The sequence below is a fragment of the Neopsephotus bourkii genome, unplaced genomic scaffold, assembly GCF_033783945.1.
Source record: "Neopsephotus bourkii isolate Nb327-2 ecotype Australia unplaced genomic scaffold, CSIRO-AGI_Nbou_v1 NB_68, whole genome shotgun sequence".
In the NCBI taxonomy this organism is placed as follows: Eukaryota; Metazoa; Chordata; class Aves; order Psittaciformes; family Psittacidae; genus Neopsephotus; species Neopsephotus bourkii.
The window spans coordinates 543,589-560,293 of NW_026900585.1; positions in this window are offsets into that span (position 1 = coordinate 543,589).

A 16,705-nucleotide genomic window follows, 5' to 3' on the forward strand; every position below is an offset into this window, starting at 1 on the left:
ACCCTAATTCTTTTAGGTGCTTCAAAAATAACTTTATTTTAAATTGCTTTATAATAATTAAGTTGTACTTTTTAAAATATATGGTTTCCTTTGCTAAGAAACATATGAAACTATGGAAATGTACAGAACTGAGTTACAAGTGAGACATATACCACTCCTAAGACCCCTAATATGTAAAATTTAATGGTTGTTAAGTACCAGAAAATGTAAAAGGTTCTGAAACTTTTAGACTTAAGACTTTCATATATTTTAATATTCCATCTTCTATGCCCTAGAACTTTTTTTACCAACCAGCCTATAGTTGTGATGCTTAAGTGCTGCTCTATACTTTGGCTTTTATCCAGGCAGTATGACTCCTGTGGAATCCATCAGGGAAAGCCATTAGTGCACTCGCTGGTGTAAAACTTGCATGATGACATAAATCTTTTAGCAAGTGGGTTTGGAAGATGTATTGGTGAAAGGTATGTGTGTAACGCAAGCTACATTACATGAGCCTTCAGTGTACGCCTTCAAAATTACACTTTCCGACATTTAATAAAATAGTGATTGCAAGGAGCTGAGTCCTCAGAGGCCTCGTTATTGCCAATACCGGTGTGAAGGAAGTACCCTCAGATTTTCTCCGATGTTTTAGTTGCAAAAGAAACTGTTTTGTTTTCTGAGCTATGTAGTAAAACTTGATTCTTTAGAAAATTTTGCTTTTTATCCTTGCATATTTTAATAAAGTAGCATTTTACTGCATTAAATAGAAACAATTTTCTTTGAAGAATAAAAGAGTGTGTTCTTATATCTACTGGGCTTTTGTTAATTTTGTAACTAAAATGAAGGCAGGGTAAATTGAAATGATCTCAGTTCTTTTTAATTAACATCTATGGTTCATAAATCTTGAAATAAAACTGAAAGATAAAAACATTTTTAATATTGCCTGCTCAGGGAAATAGAACTGCAGTTATAATCTGATGGATATTGGTAGCACTCCACAGTTTTCAGAGCTTCACCCTCACCTGAGATTTTTTTCTTTTTTGCCTTCATTCCTTCTTTCCACCTCTGGAAAGCAAAATTAGAAAAGCAAGATGATTTGCATCTGCATTTAGCAGGTACCTGTTGTCACTTCAAGGTGCCTAATAACACATTTGTGTTCTAATTTGGATCATGATGCACTTCTGATGCAAGTCTCCCAGTCATCTCCATGTACTGAGCTCTGACTGACTTTACAGAGTGGTATTAGAGCAGCTGAAATTCCTGCTGTCTAAAACTAAAGGGAGAGCTGCAGTCTCAAAACAGAGCTATGGTGCTCCATTTGCTGATAGACATTCAGTCCGCTGGCCTCAGCTCAGGCTGTTCACTGGTTCGATCACTGAAATACATGTTCTCTGGGCATCTCATATGCAGGATCAACTGTTTTATTCAGAAGATCCATTGCCATTCTGCTACCCTACCTAACATTGCCCTGACCTCCCAGGACCAGAGGATATCACTCATTTCAGGCTGCACTTCCACTGACAGAGGACAGGGTATACCCCATAGCAGCACCTCTCTTAATTTTACTGGCTATATAAGAGGCAGCTACTTAGACTATGCAGCTATTGGTGCCTACAGCTAGGTGGGATAGATCCAGATCAGAACATTAAGCCAATTTTAACTCAATTATTACCTTACTGTTCAATAAAGATTGAACCATGTTCTGAACTGGTGCTCTCCTTGATTCAAGTCTCAAACATATCCAGAAAAACATTTTAATGTTGCAGTCAGAGTTATGTGGGAAGATGCCTGTGCATTGTTGTAACAAAGATTAAGAGAGAAAGATGCTTCTTATAAAATGTTAATTAAGCTTTGGACCAGCTACTTTAACAATTTGCCACCACCACCTATAAAGTTTGTTTATATTAGTATTTCTCAATTTTTCTTCACAAACTCACTTCTTGGAGGGCGTCAATCTCCCTGAATAATATCTGTGTACTAACAGATACTATATAGATGCTAACAGATACTATATAGATAAAATTATGTAGATAAAGGTTGGTAAGTTTGAAGATCAATGTGAATATTTGACTTTAAGCAAGCTTGCTGGTTACAGCCTGTAATAAGACACAGCAGGATGAAAAAAGGCCAGGACACCTTTGGGCAACTTCAGGATTTTAAATGGAGAAAAACTGAGTTACAATTCCAAGGACCTGTGGAAGAGATCACTTTTAACATGATTAATACAGTTAGCATATACAAACCAGCATTTCGAAGTCAAGCTTTTGAAAGCTTTAACCTCAGAGTTTGGAAAAAGGTCCTAACAAACAAAACCAAACAATAAATAGAGGGTGATTTAGAGAAACATTCGCATGATCAGTCTAAAGACCTGATCCTTATCACTATTACCATCATTAATGGGTTAACAGCAAGGGTCTTCCAAACTTAAAAAAACTTGTGATATCATTTTATCAGTAGAAGTCATCCTGGAAAGCATATATCAGAATTCATTACTTTAAATTGCTCTCAAGTGTATTGCAGTTTGAATTTCTAAAAATATATCATGAATAATAATTAAAAGAATGAGGACTTTTGATTGGTCAGAAGAGAAGGATTTTCTGTCTCAACCAAGCAAATAGACTATTTGATTTTAATATCTACCAATGGTCAGACTGACTAGTTAAGTATTATAACATATCTTTAAAAATATATCAAGTTTTCATAAATTTAGGGAAGCTGTGATCAAGACAGAGGAGGAGAAATGAGGCAGTTCATTTTGAAGAATTATCTGGCTTCTGAATGACTGCTTCTGAAGAATATTCCAAATCAAAAGAAATAAAAACCAGACTTCTGCACTGCAGCTCTCAGTTAAAAAAAAAAAAAAAAAAAAAAAAAAAAACAGGTCTGTTAAACAAGATTGATAGTAGTCAAAGAAATGCTGATATGTTAACATTTCTTTTTCAAGAATGAAGACACTGTTCCTTGATTTCTTGACCTGCTTTGATATTTACTTTGAGATTTTCAATGAAAATTGCTAAATATTATACTGGCACATGTAGTTTCATTTTAGTCACATTCATTTCACTGACTTACCGAGACTGTAATTAAAAACCTTTCCACGTTTGTCTTGTATAGGCACAAGACAATGATGACATTTTCTAATTGTTTCTTTTATGATTTTTTTATCAGAGAAATGTGTTTTCCCCGTCTCTTCTGTTCAGACTGACATTTTATCTACTAACTAAATATTTGTTTTTAATACCTGCAAGATCACTTCTGCTCAAAAAAAAAAAAAAAAAAAAAACCATTTTTTTGCCCTCTGTTATATGGCAATTTTATCTGAGAGCTTTTTTCTGACTTTTTCTGTAGCTAAAAATAAAACACCAAAACCCCAAACCTGCCAGTTCCGTGCTTGTGGTAACTGCATCATGAAAACTCTAGACCTGAATGAAGTTAAAAATAATGTTCTGGTTTTGAATATATTTCAGAAGTTATTTTGTCATTGTTAAATATATCAACCAGCAGATAATCAATGCTGCTACTTTTCTACTTATTAATTTATAAATGATTTGCCAAACCAGCTAATGGTAAGAAATACAAGCTACTCATTCAGATTTCTTATTTTTATTTCAGCACAGATTATGCATTTACAAATATAAACTAATATATAGAAAAAATATTATCCTTGGATAGATTGACTTGATATTAATATATTGAGGATGCTGCTCTTAATTATAAGATTTAGTTTTAGATAGTCCTTCAAGGAGAAAGAAGTTGAACTTGGTGATTCCTATGGGCCTCTTCCAACTTGAGATACTCTATGATTCTATGAATCTGTGATTCTATAATAATAAAAAAGACAATGGTTTGCTATCTCTGACCTAGTAAAAGATTTACAGGAAAAGCACATCTCATGTAATACCTTTAGGAATCAAAAGAAGTCATTTGCTGCACAGGAACAGCACATTACTCTTCATGTAGGGCATTATATATGCTGGTTTACTGCAAGGGAGGGAGGGAGGGAGGGAGGGTAGGAGAGAAGGAGGGAAGGAAGGAATGAAGGAAGGAAGGAGGGAAGGGAGGAAGGGAGGGAGGGAGGGTAGGAGAGAAGGAGGGAGGGGAGGGAGGGGAGGGAGGGAGGAAGGAAGGAAGGAGGGAAGGAAGGAAGGAAGGAAGGAAGGAAGGAAGGAAGGAAGGAAGGAAGGAAGGAAGGAAGGAAGGGAAATGTGTTCTTTAGTCTAGATTTTCTTAGGAATGATGTTTTTAATTCCCCAGCTCAAGCAGCTGAAGCTTGTAAATAGGCACTGAAGAAAAAAAAATATTTGAGATTCTAGCTTTCCCTCTTTTTCTTTTTTTCCTCTTTCTGTATTCTGTTTACTTCTTAGGGATTTCTTGGGATTCTTCTCATGTTGCAGACTTACAGAACATGAATACAAATGTAGATATATAAAGATACTAATACACATAACTCATACAAAATGAGAACTGAACTGGAAATTAAAATGGCAAAGCGTGAATATTGCAAAGTAAAGCATTGACAAGCTAATAAGTATCAGTATTGCAATTTCCTTCTTGATCTTAATCTTGATGCACTACATTTCAGTCTTTAATTCTATAATGTCCAAATACATCATAAATATTCACTAAATTATTTCCATGAGTTGAAGGGCCTTTGTTAACCACAGTTCTCATGTAGGAAATCAATGTTTTTATATAGCAATGTGAAAAAATACATTAGGATGCAAAAAAAATTTTGGTTTTCTCTCACTCTTTCATTCCTCATCTTTAAAAGAACAAAGTTTAGTTTTGTTCATATCACAGATAAGCAACAAACTAGACTGGTTTATGTGATCTGGGTACGTTCATTTCAATACACAGCCATCTCTTCCTTTCCCCCCCATCTGTTTAGCCGGTTTTCCCTCTGTAGTAAATAAAAGGGATTTCACTGCAACGTGTCACAGAACAGCAAGAGTGGACATCTCCATGAGGGTGGGTCAGAGTCAGGATCTGCATCAGTGAAGTGTCTGGTCAGGACTGCACAGTCACACAGGCAAGAGACAGGTCTGGAGCTTTAATAGAGCTTCCAAGTGAAGGTGAAGTGGAGGGCTCCACTTCCCACAGCTCTTTCTTACAGAAGTCTGATCCAAGCTGCTTTTCAACTCAGGCATCCAAATCCTCTGGAAAGGGCAAGGTTGCATTGAGGGCCCTCGTAAAGTACGATTTAAGCACCAGATATTAAAACCTTTTGTTTTCCTAGGTGGGTATAATTTATTATCACATAATAGAAGTGTTAATAAATTTAATATGGACTACTAACAATATCTTTTTTGTCTCAACTTCTATAAAAAGGAACATAGGTGACATAATGTGATTCTATTTAGTGGGGGAAATCGATGTAATGAAAAATATTTGTATTCCTTACTAAAATGAAAAGCAAACTCTTTAATTGCTAGCATGCTGCTGAATAATTAAACATCCATAATTGATTTTGTTGGATTAACTTCCTGAACTTGATATTTTTCCTTGTATGACAGAAACGTCTAATCAGATCTGAGAAATCATCTATGTAATGCAACATCTCTTATTTTTACAGGAACCAAGAAGAGAACAAAACAAAAAGTAACCAAATCACTGGACATGCAGTCCAATAAATTTGCTTGCCAATATAAGAAGCCAAAATTTAGAACATTCTTATAAAATTAATCAGTTGCTGCATATTCTTATATTAAAAATATTCTGTGCTTATTAATATTGAATATTTTTCTTTTCATCACTAATGAAACCACCAGTTATAAGTTCATTATTAGAGCATGTAAATAAGAGTTTCCAATACACTTATTTTTAATATAGATCAACCAAGTAACAAAATAAAGCTGCCTAGATTGTTAGGTATGGTGAGACATAGCATGGCAACCTTCAATTTCACTGATCTTTACTTCTTTGTCCTAAAAAAAACCTAGGAAGGAGACCTTTTGCTTTAAAGAGACTTATATCTTCCCCCATATGATCCAATGTCCCCTGATTAGAACTTCTCCCTGGGATGTGATGAGTTGGTTCAAATTCCTCACCTAAATGAGTTAAACTGAATTTCTGAACACAGGACAACTTTTTACCCAGGTGACTGGCATAGATTTCTACATTTATGTGGGACTCTGTATTTCTATATATGCATATAGCAATATATATATATATATATATAGCAATCCCAGGCACAGGCACAGGTTGGGCAAAGAAGAGATTCAGGGCAGCCCTGCGGAGAAGGACTTGGGGGTGCTGGTCGATGAGAAAATGAACATGAGCCGGCAGTGTCCGCTTGCAGCCCAGAAAGCCCACCGTATCCTGGGCTGCATCAAAAGGAGCATGACCAGCAGGTCGAAGGAGGTGATCCTGCCTCTTTATTCCGCTCTCATGAGACCTCAGTTAGAGTATTGTGTGCAGTCCTGGTGTCCTCAACATAAAAAGGACATGGAACTTTTGGAACAAGTCCAGAGGAGGGCCATGAGGATGATCAGGGGACTGGAGCACCTCCTGTATGAAGATAGGCTGAGAAAGTTGGGGCTGTTCAGCCTGGAGAAGAGAAGGCTGCGTGGAGACCTCATAGCAGCCTTACAGTATCTGGAGGGGGCCTATGAGGATGCTGGGGATGGACTCTTCATTAGGAAATGTAGTGATAAAACAAGGGGTAATGGGTTAAAACTTAAAGAGGGGAAGTTTAGATTGGATATAAGGAGGAAATTCTTTCCTGTTAGGGTGGTGAGGCACTGGAATGGGTTGCCCAAGGAGGCTGTGAATGCTCCATCCCTGGCAGTCTTCAAGGCCAGGTCGGACAAGGCCTTGGGTGGCATGGTTTAGTGCGAGATGTCCCTGCCCATGGCAGGGGGGTTGGAACTTGATCTTAAGGTCCTTTCCAACCCTAACCATTCTATGATTCTATATGTGTGACATAACAGCTGATAAGCATGTATGTAGAGGGGGAGGAAGACAGAGGAATGAAGAGCTATAACTAGCATTAATTGCTCCAAGAATGTCCAGCTCTGAAAAATTTAGCACAGATCCTTGTGGTTTTGTGGTATAGATGAAATGTATGAATATCTTTTCCTATGCTGTTCTTTATGCCCAACCACCTTTTAAATGTGTCTTTTCTGGTTGTTTTGGGTTGCTTCGCAGTGGATACTTTGAACCCCATTGTAAGATACATAGTTCTCTCCATGTGCTGTTATGCCTGCTGAGGCACTGATTCCTCTGGCACTTCTGTAAATGTGATTTTGCAGGGTGGAGTTTAGCAGATGGGGAAATTATCTGGGACAAAGAAACACCTTCAAAGTACTGGGGGTTTTATTCGACATAATAACTTTATCATTCTGTATACTCCTTTGTAATTGTTAAATATGCTAAGCATACAAGTTACAGATTTACATTGTGTAAGCTTGTTTGTCTTCTTTTCTGACCTTCTTTGAAAAGTTATTATTTGTAGTATATCTGTCAGTGTCTTCCCTGACTTCGTTGTCTGGCAATCTGTCCATTGGCACCTTCATAACATCTGTCATGAATGTCTATCTGCACCATTCTCCAAGTCCTTCATTTGTTGCCTTGTCTGTTCACCGTAATTGCCACATTCATCATAGGTACTTCTTCTTAAGCAGAAACAGTTTCATTCTCTGATGTTGCATTTAATGTCTTCTTTGTGTTCTTTGTATTTTATTTCTTTTTTATCAGAAGATATCTGCCCTCGACAAACAAGTATCCGAGTAGTGCTAAAAAGAATATTATCACTTGCTTCATATGCTGAGATTCTTATCTTATCAGTACATAAAAGCTCATATCTATCACCATTTGCAGATCTGCAAGAGGTGCTGCATTGAACCTGCTTCCAAATAATGTGAACTGGATATTGAAGCTGCAATTAGCTGCATTGATGCAGTGAAAAATATATCCTGGTACTGTACAGAAGTACAAGAGAAAGAACAAAAGATGCATTCAATCTAAAGTATAAAACATATTTCAGTCCTCACCAGAGCCTTATGGATGCTAGTGTCCGGGTCTTTAAGAGAACAATAGGGAATCCCAAAGAGTGTACCCGAATCCTATGGTTTGAAAGAACAGGTACCAAATATTTAGCAATGAAATTAACCCTTGCTAATATTTGTTACAAGAGAAAATACATGTTTCTTGAATACGTGATTGTTTACAGCACCATCTCAGGCACACTTGTCTGTAAAGTTTAGGCTGGATAGCATTAGGTTTTTTCCTAGTAGCTGGTGCAGTGCTGTGTTTTGACTTTAGTCTGAGAACAATGCTGATAGCACACCAATATTTTAGTTGTTGCTCAGTAGCACTTAACCTGATTAAGGGCTTTTCAGTCTCTCATGCTCTGCCAGTGAGGAGGGGCAGAAGAAGCCAGGAGGAAGCAGAGACAGGACACCAGACCAAACTAACCAGAGGGGCATTCCATACCACAGCATGTCATGCCCAATATATAAACTGGGGGGAGTCACTTGGAAGGCCCAGATAGCTGCTCAGGTCAGGCTGCGTAATTGGTCAGTGATCAACTGTATTGTGCATCGCTGTTTTTTACTGAGTTTTATTCCTTTCTTTTTCCTTTTCATTACAATAATAACAACACTAACAATTATAAAAAATAAACAACATAAACAACTTTAGAACAATTATTAAACTGTTCTTATCTCAAAGCAAATGTTTTCCCTTTTTCTGATTCTTCTCCCACTGAGCTGGGGAAGACTGAGCAAGTGGCTCTGTGGTACTTAGCTGCTGGCTGTGGTTATGCCAGAACTGCCTGTCACAGTGTTCTGCCTAGAGATATCTTTTTTCCCTTTTTAATGACAAAATCAAGAATCAGGCAAGAAATAAATAAAAGATCTTACTTCTGTCTGATTCCTTCACAGCTTTCCTAGTATGACATTCCCAATTGCACAAGTAGATGAAATTTGTAGGCACAGAAAGGGACAGTGTACGTATTAGTTTCTAAAAGCTTACTAATTCTTTAGTGTCATACTAGACTATGATTTTGTGTTGACATAATATCAAATATTATAGCAATATCTCTGATGATATTTCATATGAATGTCCTCATAACTTGTGACATAATCATTTGTGAAATGCCAACTGTTTGGGGGGAATTTTTTCACCTAATTTTTGAATACTTATTGTATACTCCCATATGAATTTTTTTTCTGTTTCAAATTTAATTTATGTGGATTGCAAAACTAAGCATAATATACAGAAAACAATCAATAGGTTTTTGTTTTTATTTTAATTTTGTTCTTAAATATATGACTTACGGATTTTATTTTTTATCCACATTTTAATGAGTAATGATCTTTTAAATGTGAATCGTCCTACTGATACTGAAAATACTAGTCTGAATTACAGTTCTCCAACATGTGCAAAGGCTTCCCAATCTAACTCAAATTTAGCACAGAGAGATTTCCTTCACTGAAATATAAACTTTAAGTGTACTTCATAATTCTTACCCTTAGACCATAGTATATGTTTTTCTGTAGGAACAAAATTTCATATTTCTGTAACAAATAACAAATTGTGTAGCTCTCTGGGAAATATATGTGTATTCCCAGTAATATGTATGAGTTCACGTACATGTTATACACATTTACTTTCTTTATAGAAATCTGAACTAGGACCAAAGAAAATAGATCTGTGAATGAATTATTCAGACAGTAACTCATTTAACTATTGCACCTAAGGAGCTGGAGATGGAAGCATATCTACTGCAGACCAGATTAGATTTTCTGTTTTCTTCTCAGTTTTTATTATTGCTTACCTGTCACAAAAGTGCTTTGACATTCCACTAACAATGTTCAAGGACTCATTTTGAGTTTTGGCATTCTTTACCTTTAGACTTCTTAGAATAAAGCATAAATATTTTACCTATGTCTTCACCTAATTTAATTCTCTAATGTAAATTATAGTTATGGGCAGAAAAAAAAATCTGAGCTTTTAGACACATATTGTCGCAAAAAGCCCACATTGACTCATTTGGCTTTATAAAGTTTTCATGTGGGTTTATAGAGTTTAGCTGCAGCACCTTTACAACTCACTGTATAATTCAGTGGGTGATGTACCACTCTGTGTGCTATTTGCTTACTCTTTCAATAATGAAGTAAAGTTATACCAATTGCAGCACTAATTCTTTGAGTTGTGGACATTTGCCTGAGACCACCAATTCATTTTACAAAGTCTGCTGAACAGCAATCAGATAATAATGACTTTTTGGTACATAGTTAATGATGCAGGGGTTTAGAGGACCCATACCTGATTAAGTGTGCAGGGTGGGTGGTGCGTGGTTAATGTAATGTAAAGTAATGATAGAGCAAGTAGAACAAAAATAAATAGGTTAACTGCCACATTCTATGCGTGTCAAATGTGAAAGGCAACTGGTATGTAAAAGCCTTCTTTATAACTATTATCAGTCAAACCCTCATAACATGGTTCACGTAGGAGGAACTAGACCTTTTAATAACTTTTTGTACTGGAAGAGGATTCAGCTAGGAAACAGCCCTACCTGCTCACACAGATAAAATCAGCTATTCGTATTTATATATAACACCAGGTTGGGGTTACACATGGACATTGGGGTGATAACACCTGAGTGATTAACTTTTCAGTTGCAGACTTTTAATATTTGGTTTTGTGAGCATTTAAGTTTTATTTATACTATGCTTTGAATCTGTGATCATGTTAGACTGCATGGAACACAGGGAAGTTGACTACATGGCAACGTTGATCTAAAGTCTTCTTTTTTAAATCAGAATCCTTACATTTAATTCAAGAGGATCATATAAGCATCAGCTGAGTCAAAGTTCCTTTCTACAACTACTTCATCACAAGGTCTTCATTGCTTATCAATGCTGAGTATAATGCAATCTTTTTTCATGAGCTTTTTGACTATCAGGTAGGTAAATACGCAAGCTTTGTTATGTCCAGGGATACTTAGGCTAAAGTGTTACTAAAATTATCTTCTGAAACAGACTCCCAGAATTATGAGTCATTGTATATTTATTACTATGGGAGTAATGAAGTGTTCTGTTTTGTTTTGTATGCCATTGCTTAGGTTTCTGGGTTAGGTTAAACATGACCATTATTTCTACTCGACCAATTTATGCACAAAACTGAAAAGAAAGTGAATAGGCCAAACAGTCTTTCTGTGGAAATGATTCTCTTGTTTTAAGGGTAACCAGTCTGGCTTGTAACTGCCTCTCTCAAGATATTATGTAAGTAATAAAGTACAGAGACAATATATTCAAAATTGGTTTTGAAAGGACACATACTTTTTACTAAAAGAAGAAAAGCACAACCATAGATAAACAGTAATGAAGAGTAAATAAACACAAAAAAGCCCCTTTATTAAACAAAATGAAACAAAATATTTAATTTCAGTAACTGAGAAAGCAAGGAGAAGAAAACACTAACTCTGCTCTCAGAGGAGTTCAAACTTTCAACATAAATTAACTCTACCTAAATCTTAAAGGAATTACTGAGCTTAAAGGAATTAAAAAGAATTGTTTTAACCTTTGTCTTTCTGATTGCTCTGATCTTGTGCGCAGTTAAATAACATTTGCTTTGAAGTAGCTGATTTGAGTCACTGCATCTTTCAAGTGCTCCCAGATTCCAAAAGGAAGAAGGTCTGTAAGAGTAAAGTCTTGGTCTCTGGTGTGTAGTGAATTGGGCAGCAAAAGAGGCTGCGATCTCATGTGAAAAGGGAAGGGATTTCAGTCTGAGAACTGAATGAGTGTGGAATTTGAAAGAAGTAGCCAAAAGAAGTCAGGATCCAGCTAATCTTTTGATTTGAAAAAGGTATATTAACTTGCTTGTGCACTTCAAGCCTATAAAAACCTCACACATGTTCTAAGACTTTTGATGGTCACAAGAAGGGATTTTGAGGGTCACAGGTTAATCACAGATAGGTTTAGCAGCAGAACACTTGAAATTGTTGGATGTTTCATCACACCCGTCCCCCACCCCAAGTCTCTTTTCCTTTTTATTTTTTTTTAACTACTAAAACTATTCAAATATTAAATCATGCCAGCAAATATTGCAACATTAAATATAATTCCATTTTGCTTATAGAGAAGTTATTTAAGTAATGAACTGGTGATCACAGGGGGTCCTGTTTTAAAAGATGGACTTTATAGACACAGTCTAATTAGTGCCTGCTTTTCTTCAAAGCAGATTATGGTTACTCATTGTTAAAAAAAACCCAAAAACATGTAAATTATGTAAGAAAAGATAAATGCATAAACAAGTTTCTACAGCTTCACAATGAACAAATAGAGACATGGGGATCAAGTTCTTTCCCTCCATATACATGAGGGCCTTGTGTCTTGATATGGATCATTTAGCAAATCCATACTTTGCCTTATTAAGTAGCACAATGGAATAAAATTTAAATTATATGTGCTTCCGAGAGTATCAAAGAAATCTGACATCCAGGAAGATAAAGAAGCACAGCAGCATTTTACCAAGTCTGCAGACAGCTGAGCAGATGTCACAGCAGCCAGCAGCAGAACCAGTCAAGGAGTCAGAGAGAGGATTGTGCCAAGGGAGCAGACCCAGGCCCAGATGCCAACACTAGAAGAATTCATCTCTTAACATCTGGTCGTACCAAGCTTTCCCCATATGTGGGTGTATGTATTGGCTTTGGGCCTAGTACATACTGAAAAAAAAATTAACTGGAATACATTCAATGCTGCCAGGAATAAACAGAAAATCTGCCAAGACCGTACTGAAACCCAGTGAATCTGACAATTGCTTTTCTATTTGTAAATGCAGAATGTGTCCCTGTGGTAGCTTTGCATATGTATATGTTTTAGACTGCGAAATAGGTTCCAACCTATTAAAATCTTACCTAAGACAGCTCGCTAGAATTAACCCAGTTTGTCAATAGACCCTAAAAAACCCCAAACAAATAAACAAACAAAAACATAGAAAAACATCCATACAAAACCCCATGAACCAAGTAACCGTAGTTAAATAGGGTCTTACTGGATATGTCACTCATCGGAACTGTGATTGAAATTCCAATAAACTTGCACCTCCTTTTGCCACCCACTATGGGCAACATGAATTAATAACCCTTACAGAAATTTGAAACAAATTAAACTATGCAAAAAAGGACAAGGACCTAGATGCTGACAAATATGACACTTCCAATTACTCCTTTACTTTCTAAGTTTATATTTAAATATTTTGTTGCATAAGGGCTAAACAACAACAAAAAATGCCCCCCAAAACCAGAAGCCATACAGATATAACTACAGTTTAAGCAAACTTATGCTTGCCTACTGGTAAACCTACTAAGTACCTAAAATCACAACATGTGGAGCATGTGAACTGCCCATTGGTAGACAAAAAAATCATGCAGGTCTTAAAAACTGTCAGCTTAAAGCTTTCTTTTAGACCTGGCTATTATGGCAGGGTTTTTAAAAACATACATGCTGACCTTTTGTCCCAAATTACAGGTAGTCAGTGTCGACAGGCAGTCTGAGAATGGGCTTGCAGAAAAGACAGGGGAAAGTGTTAAGGATAGGTATTCTATATGGATTAGAAACTAAAATATTATTGGTTGTGAAATAATATGAAAGAAATTGCTACACGATGGTCAGTGAAGGAACCTATTTCAATAGAGAGGTTCCTTTTCGGATAAATCCTCTTTGAGATAAAGTACAGAATGAGCTTGTTACCATGCAGCCTCACAGCTGTTGACTGAAGATATTTTGGATATCAATTTTGCATAAAGAAAGATAAAACTGTCATTGGTCTTATTCTAGTGCCAAAGGAATATCAAGAAGCACATGCTAATGGTACAATAGCAAGAAGCACATTCCACAAGGAACAAGCATTTAAAAGGCAAAACTGTGCTGAGGCCCTGAAATCTGTTCCACAGGCCTTGTTTTTTTGCTGTGATCACAAAGGATCACACTCTGTATATGACAGCAGAAATTTATTACTTGTCTTATTAATGTGTTAACCACCTAACAGTCCACATTATCTAATTAAGTAAAAAACCCTTAATAAGAGGTGAAACAGCTCAAATTGCTCTGCATAACCCCCTTCCTGTTATCTACATCTTTTCTGTGGTGCAGTTCTCACTCTTCCAATATTCCCCTGGGTCCTAAGCTAAATGGATGCAGTTTTCTTCAAGAATGAGAGGCTTAGGGTGAATGAGTTGCATCATGACATCATGTCTAGGAGTGGAGTTTCTTCACAGATGTGGGGGCTACTTGGGTTTTTCTCTTACTATCTGCATTCCTCTCACTGGGTCCCAGCTTAAGCTGGAAAGTTGCATAGATCCCAATATAAAGGGTGATTATGTGTTAACTATATGACAGCTGAGGAGGGCAAAAGCTTAACAAGGTATGCTACTACAGCAGGGCAGGCATCAGGCACTTGAAATCTAGGACTGTTGCAACAAGCTACAGTTGGCTCAGATCAAGGTGAAGCTGGATAAGTCCTTACAATCCTGAGCAGGTGAGTTTGTGCTCTGTAATGTGAAACACAGTAAGGGGCAACGTGTTTGCAGCTGGGAGTTTTACTTCAAAGTGCACTCTTATTTGAAGTAAAATGCTGATGCAGAGGTCTTCTAAGTGGGTTAGGAGTTTGTGTGCTTTGAAAAGTGGTTTTAGCACTTAGAGTTCAGGCATCTAAATGCTTAGGTCACTTCTGAAAAATACTAAAACGCACCTAAGAATTCTTATCATAAGCCTCTATTTCCTTGTCTGCATGTCTTCACCCCCACACAATTTTTAGAATGTCTTCCCAAAGGCACTACTTCTCACTGGCAGACCCAAGATATTTGCAGTACTCAAGCTGCAAACCCTGGCTGAACTGCAAAATGCAATTGCTGATCTGAGCTTTTGTAATTTTTAATAGCTTTTATGGCCGCAGGCAGATACCTGCTCTCAAGTGTTTCTGAGGCAGAGAAAGGGAGTCCAAAGGCCAGAAATACACACATCACCTCTTCCCCTCCTCATAATGAGATGGGAAACAGAAGATTGAATCTTCAGTTATCTCTTGCATGTATAGCACAAAAAGAAAAGCTACATACTCGCTACAGTCATCAGTTCACCCATCCCTGCAGGCACCTTTTACAACACTGTTCTAGCAGTCAACATAAAATTATGTATGTAGTTGACTTTACAGAATGGAATAGTATACAGAGCTCAGATTGATATTGACTTTAATATCAGTATAAACATGAGATACCACGTTGATTCCAGTGTTCATTACTGATTTTTTTTTTTTTCTTTTTGTAAATTAGTTTAAGCTGTCACATTGCAGTAAACATATGCCAAACACTGAAACCTGCACCAAACTGATACTATGCTCCCTAACAAAGAACTTGGGTAAAATGAAATGAAAGTCATTCTCAAGCAGCAGGCTATCATTGGTGCTTTCAGCAATTCATGATAAATGTCAAATAGTTTCAAGTCTGAAATGTAAGTTTCTCTCCAATTCTGTGTATCAGTATTACTCATAACATTTCATTACTTTTAATACTTTCAATATTTTAATAATAATTAGTTTTTATCATTTTTTATATTTATGTTTTAATATTTATTACTTTTTATCACTTTTCTCTTGGTTTCAGTATCATTTTTGTTTGCTTGGTTGGTTTCCGGTCAGACACAAAAAATCCTAAAAAAAATGTGTTTCTAGGATTTATACACTTGGCGACATCAAAGTGGCAGGCTGTATGAAACTTTTCTTCTTTTTGCTCCTCTATTAATTAAAACTAATCACTTCAGATCACCTTCCAGTGTCTAAGTTGGCGTTAGCAAATATATCAATATAATATATGCTTATCAGACTGCTGGAGACACTGAAATCTGCAAAGACACAGAATGAATCTAAAAGTTTAACTTTTCAAAGATAACACATTTAAATATCTAGTATTCAGTACCCAGAGCCGTTCCAGAATATTAAAGAAGGGTGATCTATTTTAGAGCTGCAGATATTTTTACCTAGATAGATGAATAAAAGCATACAAATCTAATTTCAGGACCAACAGTTTTAAAGACAGTGCATTTCAGTAATCATCTTACTGAACTAGGCCTGAGGACCACCTATGCTTGTCATTTCTTTTTGTCACTATATTCTGTGTGTAAGAGAGTAGAAGTTACTTCTCACTTTTTTATCTTATCTGCACTTTTTTAACTGTTCCGTTAAGTTCAGAGCCCTTTAGGAAAGAGACATTTTTATGTGTGTTTAGAAAGCTTCAGGCACAGTCTGAACTCCATGTTCTACCTTGCAGAAAAATGTTCAACTTTTCTGCCTGGTGTTCCTTTATAGTTATCTTCTGACTGTAAGATTTCCCACCTCTTTTAAGCCAAATGACACCAAAAGTTATTCTGTTCCCGCCACTCAAGTTTTCATATAAATCTGCTTAAAATCTCTTTTGAATCTTCCATCACTTGAAAAACAAGCTGTCTGTAATAATCAGTGTCTAATCCTAAGGCCTCCATCAGGATCTGTCTGTATTATCCAACAGTAACTATTTTTGCTTATCTAAACAGACTACAAAGTTAAGAAATTATCTGTACTTCTTCTCAGATTATTTAAAATGTGTTTTAAAAACCTTAGGAACAGAAAAGGAAATTCACTTTTATCTCTAATTGAAAAGAAGAGAAAAAAGAATATCTATTAGCTCCGTTTTTGTTCCCTTTGACAGTATTAATTCGTAACCCATAGGACTCCCTCTTAGCCATGGTAG